Source organism: Tachypleus tridentatus, chromosome 4 (assembly GCF_004210375.1).
Source record: "Tachypleus tridentatus isolate NWPU-2018 chromosome 4, ASM421037v1, whole genome shotgun sequence".
In the NCBI taxonomy this organism is placed as follows: domain Eukaryota; kingdom Metazoa; phylum Arthropoda; class Merostomata; order Xiphosura; family Limulidae; genus Tachypleus; species Tachypleus tridentatus.
In genome coordinates, this window is record NC_134828.1 from 4,262,202 (window position 1) to 4,269,532 (window position 7,331).

Here is a 7,331-nt window from a genome sequence, read left to right on the forward strand (position 1 = left end):
TCAAATTTTTCAGTTCACTACCTTTAGACATCTGAACATAAATTTTCCTGACACAAAATGCAATGGAGAGACGGCAGCGTAGAGTTCACACTATTTTCAATTAAGTGCTGCTTCAAAAGAGAAAATCCTAATTTCACTCCAGTCATGACAGGAGCACCATCTGTTGTGACAAACACCAGTTTTAAAATCAGATTGAATTGTTTTGACATTTTAAGAATTTTTTCAAATATTTTTTTTCCATATGTTCGATCTCGTAATCCACAAAGGCCAATATTTCTTCCCTTACTCGAGGGCCCGGCATGGCCAAGTGTGTTAAGGCGTTAGACTCGTAATCCGAGGGTGGCGGTTTCGAATCCCGTCGCACCAAACATGCTCGCTCTTTCAGCCCTAGGGACGTTATAATGTGACGGTCAATCCCACTATTCGTTGCTAAAGAGTAGCCCAAGAGTTGGCGGTGGTGTCATGGTGGGTTTTCTCGCCATCACTGATTATCATGTTGAGTATATTCTAATAATCTGTCTTCCTCGTGATTTCACTTTAATATTTTAACTTGCGTGCATATAAAATTAAAATATATCATAATTCTAACCTCATAAATATTTGAATTTTTTTTATTTCTGTGTACAGTTTATCATTAATTTCACCAGTTTTATCTGGTGACCTGCAACTGATTCTAATTACAGCTTTCCTCCCTTTAACCAATAACATAAATACAAACAGATTCAACTTCGTGCTATTAGCTTTGAAATCCTCAACTCGAACAGAATTTAACTTACATTTAGCATGTAATTCCACTTATATCTTTCGTTTTAGTACTCTATCATTCTTAAACCACCTATAACTCTGTATTTCAAAACAATTCCTTTCACTAAAACAGTCTCAATAGTGCTCATTTTATTTTCTGTTCTTCTAACATTATAATAATAACAGTTTAGCCTAACATTATTGCTGATACGTGTTTATTCATTGAGAGCACATGCACAGAAAAAAAAATCCTAACTACAGGTGGCAGCACATATCTCAATATTCTTAACACTCCCACTTAATTTTAAGTTTTACACAAACTTACAATTACTGTCAATGATTTAACCATACACAGCCATTCTTTTCATCCTGAACAACACTGAATCCAAGGATGTAATGGAGCTTTCCAAGGTCTTTCATGCGGAAATTTTCCTTTAGTGCTTCCTTTATAGTGATTATTTCATCATCACTATCAGCAACCAAAATAATGTCATCCACATATACTGCAACTATTGCTAGATTTTCACCTTTCCGTATGTAAACACATAGATCTGCTGAACTCTGAACAAATTCCAGTTCCATCATCTGTTCATGAAATGATTTGTTCCAACAGCGTGGTGACTGTTTTAATCCATACAGTGAGTTTTTCAGTTTACACACAAGGTTTTCCTTCCTGGAACAGCGTAGCCTTCCAGTTGTTCCATGTAATGCAGTTATGACATCCATCTGGTGAATTTTCAAGTTTTTCTGCACAGCAAATGCAATCAAGGAGCGAATTGATGCATAGTGCACCACTGGTGAGAAGGTTGCCTCGTAATCCAGACCATAATTCTGCGAGTAACCTTTAGCCCCCAGCCTACTCTTGAACCTCTGTACATTTCCATACTTAACTTTGAATCCCCACTTACAACCTATAGGTTTTCTTCCAACTGGTAATTCCACCAGATCCCAGGTGTCATTTTCTTGTAAAGACTCAAATTCCAGTTCTGTGGCTGAGTTCCACTCCTTTGCATTGTCACTTGACATTGCTTCACTCAATGTGCTTGGCTCTAGCATACTACATAAGTTTGCAGTGTGACAAACTGATTCATTTGCTGCCATATCAGCATACTCATCATATCCATAGCAGATGGGGGGTTTCCTGTTTCTTGCTGGTCATTCAGCTTTATCTTTAGCTTTAACTTCTGTTTCTTGCTGGTCGTTCAGCTTTATCTTTAGCTTTAACTTCTGTTTCTTGGTTCACTATCTGTTCACTTGATGAGATATACTCATTTGTCACAGGCTCTTGACCAAATTCTGTTTCATTAATGATAACATCTCGCCGTATGAAAATCTTCCTGGAAATCATACATTCGATATCCCTTGGTGCAGTTATCATATCCAATGAAACGTACTTTATGTCTAATTTCTGTCTTGACGGCACATGTGCATATGTAAGACATCCGAACACTTTCATGTGTTCTACCATCTGGTTTTTTCCCATACCATCTCTCATATGGCGTACTACCATCTTTTATTGCCGATGTAGATACTCTGTTACCCACATACGCTGCAGTAGCTACAGCTTCCGCCCAGTACATTTTTGGTAACTTAGCATGTGACAGCATGCTTCTTGCTGATTCCACAAGAGTTCTGTTCCTTCTCTCAGCAATACAATTTTGTTCTGGACAATATGCTACTGACATCTCATGATAAATGCCTCTTGATTTCAAATATTGCTGAAACTCATTTGACGTATATTCTCCTCCATTATCTGTGCGCAGGGTTTTTATGCGTTTTCCAGATTCATTTGAGTACAACTTCTCAAATTCCTTGAATTTCTCAAAGACTTCTGACTTCTGTTTCAAGAAATACACTCTGCAGCATCTTGAGTAATCATCAATAAATGTAACAAAGTACTTGCTATCTCCAACAGATGAAGTTTGCATATAGCCACAGACATCACTGTGTACCAGTTGCAGTCTTCTCTTTGATCTCATTTCCCCCACTGACTTAAATGACTTCCTGTGCATTTTACTTTCAGTGTATCCCTCACAGAAACTGGCTTCATCAGACTTCTGGAATTTGGTTCCACTTGCATTTCCACTCTTGACAAGCTTCTGTAACTGTGAAACACTGACATGCCCTAGTCGTTGATGCCACATATCCAAGTCATTCATGCTGCTGTTTGAGGCTACTGAGGCATTCTCAATAACACTGGTCTTACAGTCCAGTTGGTATAGACTATCATCCTTTCTTGTAACCATGTCATGGAGTTGTCCTGATTTACCTCGGATGTAACAGCGATTAACTCCAAACTGCACAATATTTCCTTTTCAGTAACAGCTCTTACTGAAAATAGATTGTTAGCTAATGTTGGTATATGAAGGACACTCTGCATTGTGACATGCTTTGAATTACTGGCTTTTAATGTCATTTCTAGTTTATAGTTTCCAACTCCAAGAGCTTCAACACTTCTTCCATCACCAATCCTAACTTGCTGAGGTGTGCTAAACTTGTGATAATTTGATAATATGTTCCTCTGGTGTGTCATATGCCTAGACACACCAGAATTCGCCAACCATTCCCCATTTCCTATTCCTTTATCCTGGTTTGTTACAAAGGCAACACCATTGTTTCCATCAGTATAATCTTCCGCCACTTTAATATCCACATTCTTAGCTTTGTGGACCATTTCCTTCAGTGTTGAACAATTGTGTTTTATATGCCCCTCTCTGCCACACTTGTAACACTTGAAGCTGTTACCCCTTTTCTTTGTTTCTTGTGTTCCATGTGGTTTGAAGTTGCTGCGAGTGGCTAATGCAGTTGATGATGTTTCATTCGATGTGGTCTTTTTCTTCTATTGTTATTCATTAATCAGTTCCTGTTGCACAAATTCTAATGAGATATCATCAATTTTGGTTTCCAGGGCTGTTACAATTGTGTCATAGCTAGTTGGCAGACTACCAAGTTAGGTAACAATCTGATCTTCTTCTGCTATTTCCGCCCCAACCGCAGCAAGTTGATCCGTTAATTCCTTCATTTGTTTCAAATGTTCCTGGACCGTCATGCTTTCTTTCATCTCACATTGAAAATACTTCTTTTTAAGTAATAGTTTATTGGCTAGTGTGTTCCTATCAAAGTGAGCACACAGTACATTCCATGCTTCCTTAGGAGTTGTGCATGAGGTGACAAGATAGAATTGTGCACCTTGAATATTCAGAACAATTCTTTCCCTTTTCCTGTTGAAATCTGCCCTTGCTTGATCATTGGCTGTCTCTGCCAATACCTCTGTTTCAGTCACATGGCCCCATAGGCCTTTTTCTCCCAATAAATGTTCCGTTTGAAATTTCCACGTGGCCCAATTATTTTCTCCCAACTTATCAATTGATATTTTATCTTCCATTGTCAAACTATTTCAACCACAACTGTAATATTCCTTTCTTTGATTTAGATCTATTTCTCCCTTTATATGACTTGAGAAAAGATAGTGTCAATAAATATTTTACTTACAGTTTATCTTGGTATTTCACAATGGCTTCCAGACAAAGGAACGAATCACCCAGCACTTGTGATAAAGCATCCATGTAAATCTTTTGCCATCCAACAAATATTATCAAATAACCAAAAGTTATTGGTTGGAAAAAGGGCCACAGTTTAGTCTGATTGTGGTAAAACAAGAATCGGATTTATCACTCGAAATTATTACTACGTAAGTTGAAGTTTCTGTTATACAAGCCTTGTTTGTCTTGAACAGTGGCAGAAGAACAGCTGGTGCAGCCGAAAATGAACGCATTCACTCAAGAGGCCCTAGCTGACCTGAAAGTTTAAATTATTACATATAAAAGTGTATTAATTTTCAGAGTCACCCAACTTACTTCGCCCCCGCTAGTACAGCGGTATGTCTCCGGATTTACAACGCTCAAATCAGGGGTTCGATTCCCCTCGGTGGGCTGAACAGATAGCCCTTTGTGGTTTTGCTATACTAAAAACACACACACACCCAACTTACTTATAAATTATTAATTTATGCACTCATTCACGTTTCATTCTAGGGGACCCTACATCTTACTGAGATCACATTGTTATATTATTCTAAAAGTGTTTGGAATTGATGCTCAACTGAAATCGATCACCTGATCCAAAATCACTTTACATCACAAAATTCCTGGGGGGCACGTCTATAGATCCAGGACGTGTTGCATGTTCATTGTACTTCACACAACATGTGTTGACTTTTGATCTCGCAAATTAGAAAACCTCTCTCGAACACTCTACACATGGTATTAATTATATTCTGTATATCTCCCCCTGGAGAATATATTTTAATCTTTTTCAACCTATTTACCCTACAAACTATCCTACCCACGTGCCATACTAAAGAATCACCTATAACAATAACCTTTTTATGTTTTTGTTTTTTTTTATTTCCATCCCTATCTGTTCCTTTTGTTAGCCTTCTCTTCCATAGTTCTCATCTATACCAACTAAGCTGTCCGACATGAAGTCAACTGAAACCAACAAACGGTCAATTCTGCGATCATTGACGGCGCTACAGGAGGAAAGAGTGACATCTATATACTCAGATTTTTTTCTGCACTCCCAGTTTTCTCTTAAAAAATTCACTTCAACATATATAGAGCAAATGTGATACGTATAACAAGAAAACACGCTCACTCGTTCACTGCTGTTTTACAGGATGTTTTTTTCTTAAATACTAGAAATCGTCTAAATATATCCTACGATAACAAGTATTCCTTTAACCATACTTTTTATACTAATGGTACTACTGCATCAAATAATCGTTTACTTAATGAAATGACGCTCGAAAGATATTCATCATTCCACTTTTAAAGGGACTTGTCATTATCCTCCTTCCCAAGTAGTTAAAGCACTCGACTCGTAATCTGAGGGTCACGGGCTCGAATCTCCGTCACATCAAACATGCTCGTCCTTTCAGCCGTGGGGGTATTGTAACGTCACGATTAATCCCACTATTTCTTGGTAAAAGAGTAGCCCAAGAGTTGACGGTAGGTTGATAACTAGTTGCTTTCCCTCTAGTTTAAACTAGGAATGGCTGGTGCAGATATCCATCGTGTATCTTTGCGTGAAATTCATAACAAATCAAACCAAGGTCTCTGAGTACTTCAGAGCTTCAAAATTCAATACAAATGACTTTTTGAAACCTAACTCTAGCTCAATGTAATTTAGCACGCTGAACTTTGTGGAGAAACGAGTTTCTTTGAAATTACACACAAGCGTAAGATATTTTGTTTTGCCAAAAATTAAGTAAATACAAAATTGACTTTTTCTTTCCCCCCAAATGTTTCGTGCTGGTGCCGCTACTGACTGTGAGAGGACAAAGGTCACAAGATGACACCGTCCATTGGACCTTACTATCTTTTTTTTTTTTGCTGGAGAATCTTCACGCTTAGTTCGAGCGTCAAATCTTCAGTGAAGAAAAGTTACGAGAATGAACACCTTCTAGAAAGGACTGTCCGCTGTTGGATGGGTATGGATTCTGTTTTTCTGTTTATTGTTAACGTAAATATTTTCTTTATTTATTCAATAATGGCCAAACTCGATATTTTCCCTCTATAGAGAATAATACGGTCACATTACCTCACAAAAATAATTTTCATAAATTCCTGGAGATATTCGACAGTTATTACGGAGAAATCTGTTCAAACTGAAAATTACAGATCTGCATACTATTATTGGATGTAGAAATATTTTATAAAAGTACCTGCGGCTATATCGTCGGTCGCAAAAGTGTTCAGTGATTTAGTTTGAATTTCGCGCAAAACTACCCGAGGGCTATCTGCTCTAGCCGTCCTAATTTAAGGAAGAGGGAAAGCAGCTAGTCATCACCATCCATCTTGCGCTACTCTTTTACCAACGAATACTGGGATTGACCATAACATTATAACGTCCTCACGGCTAAAAATGCGAGCATGTTTGGTATTATAAGGATTAGAACCCGCGACCTTCTGATTACAAGTCGAGTACCTTACCCAACTGGGCATGGCGAGCCTAAATGAATGTCATCATCACTTGGTATTCCCAAGTACTAACCAGGCCTGACGCTGTTATCTTTGGTGTTTAGTGAAATTTCTATAGCTGGTTATTGTATCAGTATGTAGATCTTGTTTATCTTAATGAATTTCAGAACGGCTGGTACGAATCAACACTTTTATTAATAAGGAGAGAACAATGTTTCGAGCTTAATTGGTCATCTTCTTTGTTTATCTTAATTACACTGTCTCACATAACCCCGATTCAGTCTTGGTGATGGTCTGTCATCAAAATAAACTTAATGTAACTAGAGTTATATTATTTTTTTTTTGTAAACTTTATAACGAAAGCTTTACTCATATAAAATAAAATAGTGATGCTAACGAGAGAGGAAAGTTCAGAGCTTCAAACAAAATTTCTTTGATTCTGGTAACTTTCTTGATATAACTCAATTTTGCGAAATTCAGCTAATCACAAATAAGGGATTGAATAGCTGCTACCTATATCAGAAAAAAGTTTGTTTTGAATTTCGCGCAAAGCTGCACGAGGGCTATCTGCGCTAACCGTGCCTAATTTAGCAATGTAAGACTAGA